Below are 21,162 nucleotides of genomic sequence, written 5' to 3'. Positions count from 1 at the left end.
CATGCAACCCTGTGTAGGGACTCTGCATTTTGACTGTTGTACACTGAGAAGTAGATCTACTCTGAGGTCACTTTCTCAGTGTCCCCTGACCATCATAGTGAGAGGCAGGTCCAGGCTAAGGCCCTCTAAAGCTGGTGGTGGTGGTCACCCTCGGTTCTCAGCTAAGAGTGCACGTTATGATCACCAAGGAGGGGCTGGGAGTGTGGCTCAGTGGTAGAGCACTTGCCTAGCACATGCAAGGCCCTGACTTCAATCCTCAGCACCACATAAAAATGAATAAGTAAAAAAAAGGTATTGTGTCCAACTACTTCTAGATAAATGTTTTAAAAAATGATCACCAAGGACATTTTCAAAGACATATGCAATACAATATTATATTCTTGTACATAAATTATAGGCATAGTTATGAGCATGTAGATACACCACCTGGGCGCTTCCTGGGCCTCCTGAAGCAGTGGGGGTGGGGCAGGGACTGAGAGATGTCAGGCACCAAGTGCTGGTTTATTTATTTATTTATTTTTTGGTATCTGGGATTAAACCCAAGGTGCCTAACCACTAATCCACATCCCCAGCCCTATTTTATATTTTATTTAGAGATAAGGTCTCACTGAGTTGCTTAGGGCCTAAGTTGCTAAGGCTGGCTATGAACTCACCATCCTCCTGCCTCAGCCTCCCGAGCCACTGGGATTACAGGCGTGTGCCACTGGGCCTGGCAAATGCTTTTTGTTCATGAAGCTCCCTAAGAGATTCTGCTCTGAAACACTTCTCTACAATAAACTGTAAAGGAACAGGGAAAAAAAGTGCTCCTATCAATAGAATTCCCCTTTTCTCATTCCAGAAGAGACTGGTTTCTGTTGAGGGAACACATCCAAAGGCCACCTGTGGGGGTCCTCTCTGTGGCAGGGCTGGGTGAGCTGAGGGTGCTTGTTTGCAGGTGGAGCTAAATCAGGTGGGATAAAAAATACATCTTTGAAGTCACTTGGAGAAGGACAGAAGGAAAGAGAAAAAAACAAAAACAAGACCAAAAAACCAACTTCAGATGCCTGGAGGAACGCTTTGGTGGGTTTCTGGAGGGACTAGTGCATAGAGTATGAAGGACGGGCCATCTCCCACCCCAGTTGAACCCACCATCAGTGAGGTCTGTGCTCAGTAACGGGGTGTGGAAATGGACTACCTTTTACCGGGGATGTCACAAAATGCCCAGGTCTTGGGAGGCGCTGGCTGAGACCAGGGTTGGCCCGTGGCCGTCACATCCTGGGTTTCCATACCACCTTGCTGACACCTGGAGAGCTCAGCGCTGCCCTCACCATTGCCTCCCCAGCAGCAGCAGCAGCAGCTCTCAGCCAGCCTGCCAGAAGAGGGAAAGCATCTTCCTAAGGTACAGAGGGGGCACGGAGGCTCAGAGACGGACCTACACAGCAGAGGTGGCAGAGGACGCGCTGACCTCCACCTTGGTCTGCCTGGCGCCAGAGACCACGCTGGTGCTTGTACACCCACCCGCCAGGCCAGGCTCCCACCCAGGAGGGGGGCAAGCTGAGCCAGTGACATCTTCCCGGCAGACCTCACACAGCACCCCAAAGCCATCAGCTGTCCAGGGCTCCACATCCCAAGGCACAGTCACACATCATGGGGCCTGAGCTTGTGAAACTTCCTCTCCTGTGAGCGGTGTCTTCACTCCCTGACCACTGACCCTGGCGGGAAGCTCCTCTTCTGGCTGTCCCCTCCCCCATGGGTTTGAGGGACAGGCAAACAGTCTGGCCTTCAGGCTCCCCCCACGTGTCCCTGTCAATCAGGAAGACTCAGACACCACTGATGTTAAAACAGTGAAGGAGGAGGGGCAGGCACCCAGAAAACGGCTCATGTTCCTCACTTCTCAGACCCATCATCTCCCCTTGACACATCAGGGATCTGCAGAGATGAGCCACCAGGATAGAGAGATTGCATGACGTCCATAAAGATATGCAAACCCACCCAAGAGTGTAGAGGGAAAGAGAGGGGTCTATTCTGGGCATTGGGTCCCCCAATCCTGGAGGCCTAGAAGGCTCCCATCTGCCATCTGCAAGCTGGAGAACCAGGAAGGCAGAGCTACAGTCCAAGTCCAAGGCCCTGAGATCAGGAGCTCCAGTGTCCCAGGGCCAGAGAACCTCATGAAGCTCCCAATTCAAGAGGAGAGTGCATCCACCCTTCCCCCACCTGCTGGTCCTATTCGGGACTCCCAAGGTTGCCTGAGGCTTGCCCACACTGACCAGGGCAGTCTTCCTTATTTATTTATTTATTTTTTTGGGTACGGTGGATTAGAACCAGGGGTATTTTACCACTGAGCTGCATCCCCAGTCCTTTTTATTTTTATTTTTTTATTTGGAGACAGGGTCTTGTTGAGTTGCTTAGGGCCTCACTTAATTGCACAAAGGATGGCCTCGCACTTGAACTTGGGATCCTCCTGCCTCAGGCTGCCAAGTCACTGGGATTACAGGCGTGCCCCACAGCTGTCCAGGGCAACCTTCTTTACTTGGTCTATGGATTCGAAGGCTAATCTCTTCCAGAAAGACCCTCACAGACCCAGCCAGCAACTGTGTTTAGCAGCTTCTGGGCCTCTCATGACAATCAAGTCGACACATGATTAACCCTCGCGCTGCCAGTCACAGGCTTTCCCTGAATCCTGGACTTGCTGTGGCTTAGATTAGCACCTTGTCCTTGTCCAGTTAGCCTAGGACACCGGAACCATCCTGTGGTTGGCAGTGCCATTCATGTTCAGGAGGAGCAAGATGAGGCCAGAGTTGGGCCAGGGCTCTGGGAGTGGAAAGGAAGAGAGTAAATTGAAAAGGATTAATAAAGTAGAATCAGAAGGGCTCAGTGACCAGCTGGACATGGAGGCCAGGTTTTGCCTGTAGGGAAGTCACACACCACAGGTGGAACAAACTCTCATTAAAATCAATTAATTATGTTTGCAGCACTAGGGACTGAGCCCAGGGTGTCCTGCATGTAGGCAAGACCTCTACCCTGAGAGATACCCCAGCCCTGTTTCTCTTTCTTGTTCCTCTCTTTGGTGCTGGGGTAGGACCCAGGGGTGCCTAACCACTGACCTACCTCCGCGGCTCCCCTTTTTTAAATATTTATTTTTTACTGGTAGTTGAACACAACACCTTTATTTTATTTATTTATTTTTATGTGGTTCTGAGGATCGAACCCAGGGCCTTACAGGTGCTAGGCAAAGGCTCTACTGCTGAGCCACAATCCCAGCCCCCATCCTGGGCCCTTTTTAAGTTTTATGTTGAGGGCTGGGAATGTGGCTCAAGCGGTAGCGCACTCGCCTGGCATGTGTGCGGCCCGGGTTTGATCCTCAGCACCACGTACCAACAAAGATGTTGTGTCCACCGAAAACCAAAAAATAAATATTAAAATTCTCTCTTTCTCTCTCTCTCTCAAATAAATAAATAAATAAATAAATAATTTTACCTTAAGACAGGGCCTAGTTGTGTTGCTGAGGCTGGAGGCAGACACTCTCCTAGCCCATTCCTTACTTTGCTCCTGGCCTGTCCTTGGTCTCTGTGTCTCTGTGGCTTCTCCATAACGTGGGGACACTCAGCGCTGGTCTCTGGTAACATTGAGAAGGCTGCTGGGCACAGTACGAACACGGCAGGAACACTGGCTCAGGGAGCACAGTGACATGGGACAGCACAGGGTTTGCCTCCTGCTCCCCACTATTTGGGGAGAAGTCAGTTATTTGCTGAGTGAAAGCTTTGAAGAACCCCTTTGCAATGAGATCTGTTATTTCCAGGGACTTTATTCCATTCAGATGAGTTAGTACTGTTTGGAACTAACTCTGATAACATAGAGATTTTGGATTTTGCTTGTGCTGCTGTCCTGATCCCTGCCTGCTTCACGTTTGAATGGTGATTTCACGTACACTTTGAAACGGCCAGCATCACTGCCGTACCATCTGCTCAGTGTCCACAAACAGGCCGCACCTTGCAGCCACAGATGAAGAAACTCACCAGGGCAGCGCCCTCTGCTCCTGCAGTCAGCCGCCCTCCCCAAGGCCGTCAGGACAAGGCGGTGGGTTGGGAGAAACCCGAGGACTCTGGACTTCTGTTACCTTCTCCCCACATCAGTTCTCTGAGCAGAGTGTGGCTGGCAGATGCCTCCCCAGCCTCCTCTAAGAGGCATACCCACTCATCGAGAGCAGGGATGCCCAGCAGAAATAGAATGTGGGCCACAAACACGAGACGCATGCATACCTCCTTTAACGTTTTGCAGTAGTCACATTACAAGGAACAGTGAAGTAAAGCCAGGGGCCATGGCACACACCTTCATCCCAACCACTTGCCTAGGCAGAAGGTTGGCAAGTTCAAGGCCAGCCTGGGCAACTCAGCAAGACCCGGCCTCAAGCAGCCAGAGGTGCAGCTCGATAGTAGAGCAACTCTGGGTTCTCTCCCTAGTGTTGAGAGAGAGGGGGGGAAAGGGAGAGAGAGAGGGAGAGAGAAAGAAAACAAGAAGTGGAATTAGTGTTAGTGATGTCTTTCATTTAACTCAGAATGTCCAAGACAATGATTTCAGCATGAAGTCGATAGGAGGGGATCATCCACAATTTCCACGCTGACTGCTGGAGTGCATGTGAAGCACACCTCGCTTCCCATGAGCTGCGGTCCAGTTCTCAACAGCACATGTGCCTCATGCTCGCCACACTGGACAGCCAAGGTCTGGCCCATTTCTCCAGTGTCCTGGACTCGGGTGTCCACTGTCACCCTGCCATTGCATCTTGCACATCAACCTCAGGGAGATCTCTAACTCTCAGAGCTGAGCCTGTGTCTCTCCTCTGCTCAGAGCTCTTCCTTGGCTCCCCATCTCCCTGAGGATCAAGTCCCAGCTTCCCAGCTTGCCATTCCAGGCCCCCCAGGATGGGACCCCAGCTGATCTCTACAGTTTGTCCCTTCTTCTCCTCCATCGATGTCATCTGTGTCCCCCTTCTGAGCACATTCACCTGCGGTAGCCTCTGGCTAAACCAAGTGTCCACCTGTCTCTACCCGAGTGAGTCAACTCCAGGACCACCTGCGTGGACAACAGTTGAATTAGGCTCGGGAGAGAACAGAGAGCAGAGAGGAGCTGGCCTCCTCCTGGACCAGCAAGCCACGGATCCTGGGCTGGAATCAGCAAGCAGGGGACCAGTGGAGGCTGGCTGATGGGGAGTGAAGGCCCATAGTTCCTGCCCAAACAGGGGGAGCCAGTGGCGGACAGGGGACTCTGCATCCCCTCACAGCACTAAGTGTTGGATGCTCTGGGTATCTGAAGGGAGGAGAAAGATGTCCCCAATATGAACACAGTAATAAAATCATTGATATTTATTCAGTCTGAACTAATTGATAGTCACTGAGCTAGTGTGTGTGTGTGTGTGTGTGTGTGTGTGTGTGTGTGTGTGTTTTGCAGTTCAGGGGTTGGAAGTCAGGCCCTCTCACATGCTAGGTAAGCATTGGACGACTGAGCTACATCCTTAGTCCTTTTTATCTGGAGGCAGGAGCTCACTAAATAGCTGAGGCAGGCCATGAACTTGCCTTAGCTTCCCAAGTAGCTGCAGTCACAGGTATGTGCCACCATGCTGGCTTAAGCTAAAAAATCAGCTTTCAGGAAGGAATTTGTGTCTTTGTAATTCTATTCTCAGGCCCTTCTCAAATGTGTTCTAAAACAAAAAGCTTTCATACTCAAAATTTGGCTTCGTCAGCCTTGAGTAACAGATAGGAGTTCAGAATGAGACAGTAAACAAATTAGACCAAAAAGACAAGTTGCCTTTGATTACTGAGGTATAGACATAAATTCATAGATTCCATAAAAATCAGACAACTTTCCTGAAATAATAGAATCATATTTTTTATATCTTAGAGATGATCCCTTGAAAAATATACTTGTTAGGGGGCTGGGGATATAGCTCAGTTGGTAGAGTGTTTGTCTTGGATTCTTGGATGCAAAAGGCCCTGGGTTCAATCCCCAGCACCACCAAAAAAAAAAAAAAAAAAAAGAAAAGAAAGAAAGAAAAATAGACTTGTTGAGGACTGCTCCATATCTTGATGGCTTCACAAATAGGTTGAAAAGGAGCTATGTCCCCAGCTAGCTTTATTCATATTAGTAGCAAAGTTAGAAAACCTCAGTGGGGAGTTGAATCTGTTGACCTAATGATAAGCTAACGACTTCTCATTGGAGACTGCATTTCAAACGGACTTTTTCCCTCTTACAAAGTTTGAAGACTTGGAAGGAGACGATCCATACATTTAGAAAGTAGAATACGGCAGCTGCTTCTGAGTGGGTTTATTTGCTGTGTGCGAAGAGGCGGGTCAGTGGGAAACAGATCCCGACCACCTTCTGAGCGGCTGGGGTGCACCTGCGCCAGGCCGGGCTCACTCCCAGAAGGCCCAGGGTGCCTGGCATCTCTGCCTTCCCTGAGGGGGGTGGAGACACAGGCTCCTGCCATCTGTGCCTCCAGCTGCAGGGGTACGATGTTGGCAGCAGTGCCCATCATTCCCACCAACACTCCAGTGAACGCAACTGTCACAGGGTCACGCCTGCATGCAAGGGGGCTGGAAATACAGCCCCTGGCTGGGGATCTGCTCGCAAGGTGTCAATGTGTGTTTTAGAAACAAAAACTGGATTTGATGAACAGCCATTCCCACTGATAAGATAAGCTGAATTTTTTTTATGTGCATTTCATCCTATAATTCTCTAATCATTTATCATATATAACATTCATATAATCATATATTATCTGTGTTCTACACACAATATACTCTCCAATCCACAGAGAAAAAATACAGATCACTTTGTATTGAATGCATATGTGTGTACCAGTGAATATATGTATGTGTACGATAGCTATCTAGCCTACCCATCACAAGTGTATATGCACAGATGTCAATGAATGTGTGTATACAGGCATACGCACTGCATATACACGGGCCTTATTGTCATCACCAGGAGGTCAGGACTTCTCCAACTCCTCATTATGCCCCTGGTTATGCCCCAGCACAGAGCCCGAGAATCACAGATACTCAGCCAATAAATGATAATTATTGAACAAATGAGTAACGAGTTCTCCGAATAGTGAATAAAAATCAGATAAATGATGAATGTGAGAAAACGAATCATTGGGTGAATTGGTTAATGAAATAAGGCTGCAGAGGAAATGTGAAGTTTGGGACCAGGCTCAGACACCCTGAATTCCCCAGAATCCTTGAAAGGATTTACCCCATCACCTCCAGGGAAAACACAAGCAAACCCCGGGAGGGATCCTCCTCAGCCAGAACTGAGGGAACAGGCGGGTCCAGGTAGGAGCCCTGGTGCGGCCAGGCATCAGGTATGGGGCCTGCAGAGGTGGTCTATGCCTCAGCGATCCCCTCTCAGAGGAGACTGACACCTGCTCTGGCGTGTCCTTCACTGCTGCAGGACCCACAGGACACCTAGGACATGCAGGTGAGCAGGGGGGCTGTGAAAACAAGCTCATTTCCTCTGTCGGGCGGCACAGTTCACTCCCAGCGTGGGCTCTGTCCAGCTCAAGGTTCATCTTCCGAATCTGTGACCCTGGCCCTGCAGGAAACCTGGCTGCTCCCACCTCTTCAGGCCGGGACAACCGAGCAATCTCTCAGAACCTGCAGGAGAGGAATCGCCACCCACCGCCCTCTCACCCCCGACTCCAGGAGGGCTTCACCAGCTCTGCTCCTCCTCCGACGTCAGTGGCTCCCTCCTGCTCGGCCCCAGGCTCCTAGAGATGGCACGAAGGGGGCCCACGTGACCCCAGTGTCTCACCTGGGATTGACACCTGTATCAGGGAGGGTCTGATTCTATAATTTTTCCAGAGAGGAACATGGTGTGAGATGGTCAAAAGGAGCAGGTCATTAGGTAAACAGCCAAGTGACAGAGATGCGGAAAGGCCCCAGCGAGGAAGGAGACACACCAGGTCAGACAGACAGACAGGCAGACACAGAAAGAAAAGAGAAAGGCAGGGAAACCCTGGGAGTAGATGGATGAAGTGCAGACCAAGCAAGGGGGAGCCAGAGCGCCAAGCAGAGGAAGGACGCGGCACAAGAAGGGCTGATAAATCAAGGCGAATGAGGCGGAAGACCCAGGAGAATGTGGGGGCCAGAGGGACCCCGAGTGGGCACAGCGAGAAGAGCACTCGGTATTTGAGGTCCTTGTTCAGGACTGAGCTGTCTTGTTCTCCGGAGGCCACGCCGTTCCAGGTCCCACCCAAATGTCAACCTGGGGAGTTGTTCCCCCCTGGCTAGTCTCCCAACTCCTCCTCCCTCCAGGGACTCCAAGTGGGAGAGGGTCAGGCCTCAGGACCCTCCCTCAGGGACCCTCCTCCTGAAGGGACTGATTGACTCCACTTCTTCAAACATGGCTCATGGGAACTTGTTTGGGGGCTCAAGTTTTGTGAAAAGTCTTTTTTCCTTTTCTTCCTTTGTTTGCTTTTCTCCAAGAAGAGAGCATGATCAGGCTCCACTGAGAGAAGAGGCAGAGTAAGGGCGAGGCCTGGCGGGGAAGCAATGGAGCTTGGAGGTGGCAGGAGGAGTGGGAAGACCGGGGACAGGGGGAGGGCTGTCAGAGAGCAAGGGCAGAGGGTTCCAGGTGTGGTGCATCCTCTATCCCAGACAGGTTGATCCAGATCCAGGCAGCCCCAAGGAGACTGGCCAGGCTGTAAGGAGCCCCCACGTGACCTTATTCAGTGGGTGGCCATCGCACAGCTCAAAGTCTCACTCAGCTTTATATACCGGGTCACAGCAAAGCCAGCAGCACGCCAGATGTATCCTGTGGTTTCATAAGAATGTGCATGCTCTGGGGCTCGGTTGTGCCGCAGTAGTAGCGCGCATGTGAGGCACGAGATTCAATTCTCAGTACCGTGTGTGAATAAACAAATAAAATAAAGGTCCATCAACAACTACTTAAAAAAAAAAAAAAAGAATGTGCATGCTTTTTTGTTTGTTTGTTTTTTGGTAGCAGGGATTGCACCCAGGGTGCTTAACCCCTAAGCCATATCCCCAGAACTTTTAATTTTTTGTTGTGAGACAAGGTCTCACTAAGTTGCTTCGTTGCTAAGTTGCTGAGGCTGGTCTTGAACTTGTGGTCCTCCTGCCTCAGCCTCTCCAGTAACTGGGATTACAGGCATGCACCACTATGAGGTAGGAGTTCAGGGACACTCTGGTCCATGGGTACAGTGCCAAGAGGGTGCATACTCCACCTTGGGAGGTGGTCAGTGTGTCAAGCGCCATCCTATTTCCCTGACCTGCTTTCTTCATTTGGCACATTTCTTCATTTAAGAAGGCAAAGGACTCACAGTGGCATTGAGGGCTCTGGCTGTGTGCAGTGCCAGAGCTGTACTCTCCACCTCATGAACAATGGTGGCCACTTGTGGTGAAAGCAAGGCTAAGGGGTAGTACCACTGTGGAGTGCACTTCACACAAAGCCTTCTCTTGAAAGTGTCCCCTAAGGTTTAATTTGAATTGTCAACTTGCTTGGATTGAGATATGCTGATGATTAAGAGGCTTATGGGTGTGTCCGTGAGGGTGTGTCCAGGAATGATTGGCATGTGGGAGAGCCAACTGAAATGGAGACCCACCTAAGCATGGGCAGCACCGTCCAATAGGATGATGGCTTGGATGGGATAAAAGTTGGAAGAACAAGGAAGCAGCAGCAGATGCAAGCTCGGTTCTTCTTGAGGGGGCTCTTGGTTGCTGCTGTCATCCTCTGAGGATATCAGACTCTCATTTCTTCATTTTCACAAGCCAGACTCTGCCAGCGATTCTCCAGAAGCCTTCAGTCTCAGACTCAGGTAGCACCTTTAATTCCTCTTGTCTGGGGCTTCAGCTATTGGTTCTTCCAGCTGTCCAGACTGCAGATGGCCATTGTGGACTATCCAGCTTCTGGTCAGGTAAGCCAGCCTAATGAATCCCCTTTTTATAATTATACTTCCTGTTGATACTGTTCCTCTGGAGAGCCGTGTCTACTACATTTCCCAACTGGATAGCATTTGGATAGGAATTTGGAAACTTTGCTGTGAGGTATGGCTTTCCCCCAGTGCATGGACCAGTCCAGTTGGTAGGTAAATATGGCTACCTACATTGTCCACATACCCATAAATATCCCAGGGGCAAGAGGTAGGCACAGCCACCATTTCATGACTCCCAGTGTTAGAACCTTTTACTGTTATAGTGAAAAAGACGTGCAGGGTCCACCCCATAGATCCTCCTGGCCCCCTATTGTCACACTGGGGTGCCTTCTGGTTAAGCTCCACAGCTTCAGTAGGACGCCATCTTACACCATCCCACACTGAATAACTCTAAAGGGCTGTGATGGAGTTGCCCACTGTTGTACACCTGCAAAAATATGACTCCTTGTATAGTTCCATTGAGGGTCAGCATGCTCCAGGTCCAGGCAGAGGTTGTGGGATGACAACAGGGGACCCTGGGCGCTCTGCACAGTCTGCTTGGCTCCCTTGAGTGCCTGGTCACTTCCTATAGCCCAGTCCCACTTTTCTCCCTTCTTTACTAGGGCAGAAGAGTCGGTATCATTTGGGCCAGAGAGGGGAAAAAACACTCTCCAATACCCTGACAATCCCTAAAGGGTTTGTAATTGCTTTATGGTTGTGGAAATGTGGTGGGCCTGGAACCTATCAATAACTGCATTGGGAATAACTTTATGCCCCCAAGAAATTGACAGACAATCCAGGTCCTTGCAACTTGTTCCCATTGATAGACAGACTACATGTTGCCAGATGGACTAGCGATTTCAGCACAGCATCCACTAAATCTGCAAAGGAACCACTGGTAACAAACGATCCCCAATTATAGTGGAATTGACGCACAGGGGATGGCTTTGGCCATGGCCAAGTCAGAGGCTCCTGGACCAAGGTACATAGATGGTCTATGCAAATATCCCCGAGGCAGCAAGGGAATGGTGCACTGCCACCCATCCCACATGAAAGAAAATTGGTCTTGGCCACCAACAGCGATATCTGTGGGAGAGAAGGCATTGGCTAAATCAAAATGGATGCCCATAAGTCGTGAGTCAATACGTCCCTCAGGTCAGCCAGTCAAGGAACGGCAGCAGGACCTGGGGGAGCCACTTTACTAAGCCCACAACAGTCCACAGTTGTTCTCCGGGATCTATCCGGTTTCTTCACTGTCCACACTGGGGAGCTGAAGGGACTACGGGCCGGTGGCACTGTGCCCGCCCTCCCAGCTCTGCCACGGCCACAGTCTCTCTCCATGCCCTGCAAGTTGACATTGCTTGTTGTTGGCGATGTGTCTGGTGGTGGCAGTGAAGCACCGGGGATCCCCCACGCCCCCACCACTGCCGTTAGATACAGCTCGGACACGCAGCGAAGCCCTCCTCCATAAGCCTTGGAGGGCGTCCACCTGGCTTGCTCTTTATTTACTTATATTTTTTGGCTTTGCAGTATTTATTTATGACATAAAATAAAATTGGAACGATACAGAGAATATTAGCTTGACCCCTGTGTACTTTATTTGTTTACATTTTTTTCATAGTTTTATTGAGGTAAAATCTAAGCACAATAAAATGCCCATATTTGAAGTTTGCAATTTGATCAGTTTTGACATGTATGTAACCAATACAATTAAAATAAAAGCATTTCCATTACTTTTTTAAAAAAATTGAAATTGTGCAGACTGTGTTTTCCAAATGAGTTATTACATTAGAAATCAATCACCTTAAGTTATATAGAACCGGGCTGGGGATGTGGCTCAAGTGGTAGCACGCTCGCCTGGCATGCGTGCGGCCTGGGTTCGATCCTCAGCACCACATACAAACAATGGTGTTGTGTCCACCGATAACTAAAAAATAAATATTAAAATTCTCTCTCTAAAAAAAAAAAGTTATATAGAACCTCACCTCCACATGTCAACTACTTCAAAATTAAATGGCACATATAAATATCTCAGAGGTCAAGGAAGAAAGCACAGTAAAAGCAAATAAAAAATGCTTCAAACTAAGTGATACCAAAAGATTAAAATCAGGATCTCTGGGATGAAACAGTACTCAGATGAATATTTGCAACTTAGAGTCTTTGTATCAGAAAGAAGCTAGAATAACAATCAAGTTATTTTCAGATTATGTTGTAGGAAGGAAAAAGTAAGAGCAGGGGCAGAAATATATAAAATAGAGAAAAATAATATATATAGCTAAAGTTTGATTTAAAAATAAATAAGTCAAATCAAGAAAAAAGCAAGAATTTAAAAAATTAATACCAATGGAAAGGGAGCCATCAAAATGACCCTACAGGTGCCAAAAAATCTTTTAAGGTAATATTACAATTGCATGCCAACATATGTGATAGCTTACATAACGTGGTCTGTGTTGGAGAAGGGTCCGTGTGCAGCTGGGATGAAAGTGTATTCCATCATTGATGGATGAGATAGTCTATATATGTCTACAGAAGACATGCAGAGCTGCAGGGAGGTCTGACAGATCTTCATTCAATCCATGCTGCAGAAAGTCCCTGCTCAGCTTATATACAGAATTACAACGAGCCAGCTGCATGCCAAATGTGATGTGTGGTTATATAAGAATGAGCATGCTCTATTGTTCCCGACTTACGTAGGACATCTTAGTCATTGCTTCCTTGGCGAGGGAGCCTGATTGATTCCATTTTTCTTTTAAGTATTTTTTTAGTTGTTGATGGACTTTTACTTTATTTATATGTGGTGCTGAGAATTGAACCCAGTACCTCACACATGTTAGGCAAGTGCTCTACCACTGAGCCACAATTCCAGCACCTGGATTCCATTTTTCTTACATGAGGACTGGAAGAAAAGGGCGCAAAGAGAGTGTGTAGATAATAAGTCTTGGAGGAAAGAGTGCAGAGTACGGGAGAGAGTAAGCATGCAAAAGGAGAGACACAGTGATAACAAGAGAGAAGGAGCTTGTTCCAGGAGAAATGGGGGGTAGGCAAAGAGCAAGTAACAGAGGCAGAAAAGGGAGAGGTTGTGAGAGGAAGAGCATCTGGTTTGGTAAAGAGAAATGTGGCTAGTGAGGGAGGGACTTCCCAGGGAAGAAGAAAGTAGATATGTTGGGACCACACAGCTGGGTATAAAAGTCTGTTGGGTAGAAAGTCAGCTAGGGAGTAGGAAAAAATACGGGGGTGTGGGCTAAAAGCATCATGCAGATGGAGAAAGAAGATGGGACTATGATCCTGGGAAAAGAGTTGAGGAACAGAGAGGAGTACAGCACACAGCAGGGAAGAAAAAAACCAGCTTGGAGGAGCAACGACAGTGGTCTGATATGTATGGGGGAAAGGACCAGGTGTTTATTAAATAGGGTTGTTCCATATGAAGAAGGTGAAATCAATTGTGTTTTAGCAGAGCACTTGCACAGAGCCTTAAGCCTGATCTGAGTACATTTGGGTTTCAAGGCTACCATTTTTCCAACCCCAGTAATCCTATACAATAGCCACCAACCACAAGTAGCTGTTGAGCACTTGAACTGCGGCAAGTCTGAATGAAGATATTCTCTGAGTGCAAAATACACCCCTGATTTCAAAGAGTTGGTATGAAAAAAGTGACAAGTCTCATTAATACATTCTTGTATCTGTTAGATATTGAAATTATAATATTCTATCTGGGCACAGTGGCAGGAGTAATCCTGTATGTATAATCCCCAGCTAATCAGGAGGCTAAGGCAGAAGACTCCCAAGTTCAAGGTCAGCCTGGGCCACTTAGAGAGATCCTACCTCAAACTAAAAAAAATAAAAATAAAAAAGGCTAGAGGTGTAGTTCAATGGAAGAGCAGTTGCCTAGCATACAAGAAACCCTGGGTTCAATTCCAGTTCCACCAAGGAAAAAAAAAAGATGATATTTTGGATTTTAAATAAAATACATTATTGGGGCTGAGGATGTGGCTCAAGCGGTAGCGCGCTCGCCTGGCATGCGTTTGGCCCGGGTTCGATCCTCAGCACCACATACCAACAAAGATGTTGTGTCCGCTGAGAACTAAGAAAAAATAAAATAAATGTTAAAATTCTCTCTCTCTGTCCCCCTCTCTCTCTCACTCTCTCTTTAAAAAAATAAAAATAAAAAAAAATAAAATACATTATTAAAATTATTTTCATCGGTTTCTTTCTACTTGATGATTCCCAGAACTTTTAAAATTATACATGTAGTGTACATTTATAGCCTGTTGGAAAACATTGTTATACAGCAATTAAATTTCCTTAGGTGGGGTTGGTTATGGGGGATGGAGAGGGTGGTTAACAAGTATGGGAGTGCAGTTGGATAAAAGGAATAACTTCCTGTTGTGTTTTGCAGTGCTGGGGATTGAACATAGGGCTTTGCTAAATGCATGCTCTTCCACTGAGCTACACCTCAGCCCAGGAGGAATGACTTCTAAACATCTATAGCACAGTAGGGTAACTGTGGTTGACAATACTTAATTGAAACATTTCAGAATAGTTTAGTAGAGAGGATTTGGAATGTTCCCAGCATAAGGAAATGGTAATGGTTGAGGGGGTGAATATACATATTACCCTGATCTGATCATTACATGTTGTGTATTGAAATGTCACACTGTACCCCATGAATATGTAAAATTATTGTAATCAATTAAAAATTTAAAATATTTTTTAAAGTATTCAATTAGGTGTCATGTCTCCAATGCAAGATAATGAGCAGCTCTGAGCAAGTTCACTCAGGCATGAGGCAGTGAGACAGAGGCAGTGTGGCCAGCCCTGGCTGACACCAACACAACATGCCATCAATCACAAGACAACTCGTTTCAAAGACAATAAAAAATTCTGGGCATGGTGTGCAGGCCTGTAATCCCTGTGGTTCAGGAGGCTGAGGAAGGAAGATTGCAAGTTCAAAGTCAGCCTCAGCAATTTAGGGAGTCCTTAAGCAACTTAGTGAAAACTTGCCTGTAAATAAAATATTTTTAGTTGTAGACAATACTCTTATTTTTTTATTTTTATGTGGTGCTGAGGATCGAACCCCGGGCCTTGCACGTGCTAGGCGAGCTCTCTACAACTGAGCCACAACCCCAGCCCTTGTAAATAAAATGTTTTTAAAAGGGGATGGAAATGTGGCTAAGTGGTTAAGGATCCCTTGGTTAAATCTCCAGTACCAAAAAAAAAAAAAAAAAGAAAGAAACAGAAAAGATGATATAACTTCATGAAAGACTTAATTCATGTAAAATAGCAAACCCTGGGCTATGGACTCATGCTATGTTACTATTTTCCCTGACCTAGGATTCATACTCCACCTTCCTCTCTAAATTAATCAGAATTTTTGTGGTTTCTATAGATAGGAAAAGTGGCTAAACAAAAATAAATACATAAATAAAAGTTCATATTATTGGAACCCAATATAAACAAAAACAATCGTTAATTGCTATAAATATATATTCCAGACTTTTTTTTTTTCTGGTACTGGGAGTTGAACCCAGAGGTCTTTAATGTTGAGCTACATCACCAGCCGTTTTTACTTTTTATTCTGAGACAGGGTCTCACTAAGGTTCTTAGGGCCTCACTAAATGGCTGAGGCTGGCCTCACACTTGCCATCCTCCTACCTCACCCTCCTGGGTCAGTGGGATTACAGGTGGGCACCCGTGTGCTTGGCTTCTAGACTTTCTTGAGTGTCAGACCCTCTTGTCTAAACGGGAGTGTGGGTTTTGTTTTTCAGTTCTGAGGAGGTAACCCGTGGCCTCACACGTGCTAGGCAGACCCTCTACCTCTGAGCTGGATCCCCAGCCTGTGGCTTGTTCTTTGTCCAGGATTCACAGGGACAGAGCCCCAGCCACCCTGCGGGGAGAGCCAATCAGCTGGTGTAGGGGTCCAGGCTGGGACACAACACTCTCGGGGGCCAGAGCTGGCAGCACCGTCCTAGCCCCACATACACATATACTTGGAAAAGTTAGTGAGCGCACCGCAGAGGGCAGGGGGTGATTTTGCATATGAGCAAACTGTGGCTCCAGTTACAGGGCTCTGGCTGGGCCAGGGACTTCCCTCGGCCTCCTCCCTCACAGCCACTGAAAATCATGAGCACTTGTAATCTGCAGGCTAAATACCCAGTAGTCAATTAGAGAAAAACACATTGTTCTTCCACTGGGCCTTTTGTGGATGGTGATCGTCCAAATCGGAATTATGTTCTTGGAGGACAAGGAGGAGTGTCCCTGTGTGAGTTTTCTAGACTGGCTGCTGATGTCTGTCTTGGAGGGCCAAGCCAGGGCTGGCCGGCGACTGGCTGACCGCAGAGGATTTCAAGCGTCCACAGAGGGAGCTGGAGACCAGAACTGAAAAGGGGAAGGAAATGAAGTTGAGAAGCCTTAAGCCCTAAAATGAAATGACTCACCTTGCGGGGGGAGGAGGGCAAGCAGGAGGCCCCTGAGCGAGCAGGGCCCCAGAAACACAGAGGTGCTCAGGCAGAGGAGCTCAGATAACCAACAGAGCACCCAAAATGCAAATTTCAGTGGTGACCAGCACAGGGCCAAGCCGGGTCACAGGAAGGTCTTGGCAGCCCTGGAAACTGGTATGGTCTCAGGTATTAAGATCCCTTTGTTCCTTTCAATGGTGGTGGGGACTGAACCGAGCCTCACACATGCTAGGTAGGGACTCTTCCACCATAAGATCCTTAGGGGTGACTCTATGACAAATACTTCAGCAACTGCATTCAGCAAACTGTATTTGCCGGGGTGGTTCAGCCCCGTGAAGGTAGCTGGAATGTTTGCAGTGCCACCAGATAAAATTGGCACTCAGGACAGGACAGCCATCTGTTTTTGCTTGTTTGTTTTGTTTTTTGTTTTTCAGTGCTGGGAACAGAACCCAGGCCCTCAAGCACGCTAACAAGCACTCTACCACTGAGCTCCACACCCCAGCCCTCACTCACTTCTTTATGTAAGAAATAAGGATAGAGTCAAGCAGGTCAGTGCATACCTGCAATCCCAGTTACTGGGGAGGCTGAGGCAGGAGGATGGCAAGTTTGAGGCTCTAGTAATTTAGTGAGACTCTGACTCAAAATAAAATTTTATAAAGGGGTTGGGGAAGTAACTCAGAGGTAAACTGCTTCTGGGTTTAATCTCCAGTACCATAATCATCATCACCAACACCACCACGACCATCAACACGATCAAAAAGAAAAGGAGCCAGGCACGGTGGCACGTGCCTGTAACCCCAGCGGCTGGGGAGGCTGAGGCAAGTTCAAAGCCAATTTCTGCAACTTGGTGAGTCAATAAGCAACTTAGTGAGACCCTGTCTCAAAATAAAAATAAAAAGGGGTTGGGGAGGTGGCTCAAGGGTAAGCACCCCTGGGTCCAATCCCTGGTACCAAAAGGAGGAGGAGGAGGAGGAACTGGGCATGGTGGCACCCACCCGTAATCCCAGGGACTCAGGAGGTTGACAGAGGAGGAACCCAATAAGTTTGAGGCCAGCCTCAGCAACTTAGCAAGACCCTGTCTCAAAATAAAATAAAGAGGGTTGGAGCACAGTGGTAGAGCACCCTGGGTTCAGCTCCCAGCATCAATAAATAAACAGACAGGAAGAGGAAAAAAAAAAGAGGGAGGAAGGGTCTTGAGCCATCAGTTAAATATGTCAGAGGTGGAGGGGCCCAGGTGCACCCAATGAGCTTGCCACCGTGTTCCAGCACAGGAAGAAGTCTACCGAACCAGGAAACTAGTAAATCAAGAAAAGAAATGAGGTTTTGAGTTTGGTTCTACATGAGGGCTTCTCGGCCTCGGCACAGTCGCCCCTGGGATCAGGTAACTGGTGGGGAGCCGTCCTGGGTGATGCTGCTCTGCTCGCTAGATCCCTGCCTAGATGGTTCCCCCAGCAGGGACAACACAGTGTCTGGGGGCTTGGCGGGGGTCCCATGGGATCGGGGACTAGTCACTCTTTCTATCCTGCAGGCTGGGTGCTTTGACCTCGGAGACCTTGCTCTTGCTGGAGGGAGCGTCCCTCCAGCGACGATCGGTTCCCAGAGGTGGCACATCTCGCAGAAGGAGCCTCTCCTACAAGCGCCAGCCAATCCAGAGCGCACGCCCAGACACCTCCTCCACCAGGTTCTCATGCTCTGGGCCACCTAGAGTTGTTCACTGCCCCGTCCCCCAGGGCAGGCGCAGGACAACTCCTGGCTACCCCGCGTCCCACAGCCTGCTGAAGTCACCAACCAGCTGATCCTAAAGCTACTGGCCCTGCCAGTCACATTTCTTCCCATGAAAACCACCGCCTGCATGATTTCCTCCACCTCCTTCTGCCTCCTGACAAACCCTGCAGAGCATGCCCACCCCTTCCTTGGGCTCTGTGAGTCACAAATTACCCCCCCCTTCTCTCTCTCTCTCTCTCTCTCTCTCTCTCTCTCTCTCTCTCCAGGGATGGAAACCGTTTGTTGTTGTTGTTTAATCACTGAGCCACATCCACAGCGCCCACTTTTTTTAAGCTTTGAGATAGGGTCTTGCTAAATGACTGTGCTGGCCTCACATTGGCAACCCTCCTGCCTCTCAGCCTCCTGAGTGGCTGAGATTACAGACACGGGCCACTTCACCTGGCTGAATTTTTGTTTTACCTTTCAACAGATTAAAAATGTCCTCTGGGCTGTGCACGGGACACACGCCTATGATCCCAGGGACTTGTGAGACGGAGGCAGGAGAACCACAATTTTGAGACCAGTCTGGGTAATTGAGCAAGGTTTCTGTCTCAAAATAAAATAAAATGGGCTGGGGACGTAGCTCAGTGGCAGAGCACTCACCCAGCCCGCCTGAAGCCCTGGGTTGGATCCCCAGCACTGGGGGGTGGGGGGAACACACACATTCACACTCACACACAGATAAGGGGTACTTCCGATCACTGCTCCCAGAGGGGCGGCCTTGTCCAGCTCTGCCAGCTTTCAAAGTTTTCTCTTGATTGTTGGCCACCGGCAGCTTGACGGTGACAGGCCTAAGTGTGGTTTTCATGGCATTTATACCAAAAGGACATTTCAGTAATTATTTCCTTAACAATGCTCGCCCTAGGTTTCCCCCTCTTCAGTGCATGTTGAAGCCAGATACCACCGGTCTCAGTGACAATTGGGTTAAAGACAGGCCTCTTGTCCTTCCGTCCCATTTTTCAGGCAGCCCGGAGCCCCTAGATGGCAGCATGTGGCGTTGGAGATGAGACTGGGGGCAGGCGGGTTTCAGGGTCTCCAGGCCTGTCTGACCACATGGCTGCAGTGTCTCCAGAGCGACCCCAGGCTGGGCAGTGACCCAAGGACTCTGGTGCATTGAGTGACTTGGTCACCGAGCAGCCCACGCATTTTAAAACAATCAGAGGCAGTGAGACACAATCTGCTTCCTTTTTTTTGTGTGGTGCTGGAGGTGGAGCCCAGGGCCTCCCAAGGGCTAGGCAAGTGTTCCGCCCCTGACCAACACCCTGCTCTCCGGTTCCATTTCATCCTCGGGTCATTTCATCCCCCTTCCTCATGGCTGGCCCCGCCCACTCCATGACCAACACTACCTGCCAGACAGCCTTGTGCAGAGGGCTGAGGGGCCTCCCAATTCCAGGAAATCTCACCGTGAGTGTCCTGCAGAGGTGGGGGTGGGGGTGGGGGGGCTAGGTTGGCCCAACCCCACTTCTTAGGGGTGAGTTTGAGCCAGGATGTCAGCAATGTCAGCACCCCCCAAGCTGTGATTCTACACCATTATGTAGAGGTGACAGGGAAATTGTGTGTCACAGATTTTGGAAACTATACATTGCATTTTGCTTGAAGAACCATCCTACACACAAAGGGTCTGGGGTGCAGAGACCCATCAAATCCCAGACTGTCCCCCAAATTATTAGAAATGCTTCTTTTCTCTAAGCACTTGTGTTGGTACCCCCAGTAGAGCACGTGGGGGTCCCAGGTATGCAGGGCCTGGGACCTGGACTGTACCGGGATCCTCTTCCTCCTTCCTCCCTCCAGGTTCTTCAACCAACCCTTCTCACTCTGCAGATCAGCCCTCTATTGTCTCTGTCCCACACAAGGCTTCTATACTTATATGCCTAATTTTTATTAATGTCTGCTTTCCCCAACAGACTCTGAGTTCCACATCAGCAGGGATCATTTTTCTGTCTCCTTAGGGTAACTCTACCAACAGGTATAGGGCTGACTCATGATTTCCAAGACAAAAATTATTAAATAAATGAAATAATGAGAAAGTGAGATATCACATTTTCCCTTTATGCCCTTCACATGCACCTCTGTTTTCCCTCTTCCTCCGGCACGCTCTCCTTCCCCTCGTTTTCCCCAGTCCCTGCTCTCAACCGTCTCCTCACCCACACAGCATCCACTCACTCCAGCATGTCCCAAACTCTGTGTGGCTCCGAGGACAAAGACAACGTGTCTTCCGTCCCTTCTCCTGGGACCCCACGTTTAGTGGAGGTAGATAGATATCAGCATCCTCTTAGCCATGACTTCCAGCTAAGCAGCCCCTCCGAATGTGGGCAGCCAAACCCCCAAAGAAATTCATCTACCTCCCAGAGCACCTTGGCCTTAATCCTCTGGATGTGCCCATTGGCCTCACAGAATATTCCAGATGAGTGCTTCTTCCTCTTACAAGATGCATCTGCAAGTCCCATTACAGCAATAAAAGGATTCTCAGAAGAGTTCCTTTCTCTTAACATTTTACTATGCTTCACACGTCCTTCCAAATCCTTTGAGACACCAAGCTCTTGAGCCGGAAGGAGAACCATGGCCCTAATCCTCCACGTCTGGGATTTAGAGGGAGAGAGACCTCGGAGGGATGAGCAGCCGCTTCCTCCAGGGCGTGTTCTTCAGGTCTGGGACTTTACGGTACTGTGTGTACTAAGAAGCCTCCTGTTGGTGTTGCCTGGATCCTGGCAGACCACACAGGGACATCGTAGCTCACAGCCGAGTGGGCAGCATGGGTATTGTGTTGGGGTCTGTTTCCCTGTCCCCAAGTCTCACTTGTCCAACACAGAGGGGCCCAGCCAGCCAGCAGGGTTTGCATCACAGCAGAACAGTCTGGAGAACCCACCCACTGTGTCCCAGGGGGAGACTTCCTTGTCCATCCTTCCGGCTTGCTGATGGCAGACTCCACCCTGAGAATCAGCCAGGTGTGGAGAGGTGGAACCTGTGTCCCTGGCCTGTCCAGTGGCAGTGCATAGGGCTGCCTCTCCCAGCCGTGTGTTGGAGCTCATGGGCCCT

At 48.8% G+C, this 21,162-nt stretch overlaps 1 non-coding gene and 1 pseudogene across 1 annotated transcript; both read left to right on the top strand.

The window, feature by feature from the left end:
- The first annotated feature begins 5,910 nt into the window (after positions 1–5,910).
- On the top strand, positions 5,911–5,991 carry Trnap-ugg (transfer RNA proline (anticodon UGG)). The gene is given in 2 exon segments: positions 5,911–5,947; positions 5,956–5,991. It is a non-coding gene; the product is annotated as a tRNA-Pro (tRNA).
- A 5,445-nt stretch (positions 5,992–11,436) lies between these two features.
- LOC120888184 (U6 spliceosomal RNA) lies at positions 11,437–11,532 on the top strand (annotated as a pseudogene).
- The last annotated feature ends 9,630 nt before the right edge of the window (positions 11,533–21,162 follow it).

The sequence above is a fragment of the Ictidomys tridecemlineatus genome, chromosome 15 (genome assembly GCF_052094955.1).
Source record: "Ictidomys tridecemlineatus isolate mIctTri1 chromosome 15, mIctTri1.hap1, whole genome shotgun sequence".
Lineage (NCBI taxonomy): Eukaryota > Metazoa > Chordata > Mammalia > Rodentia > Sciuridae > Ictidomys > Ictidomys tridecemlineatus.
The sequence above is the reverse complement of the archived record's forward strand: the minus strand, read 5'-3'. Positions and strand labels throughout refer to the sequence as shown.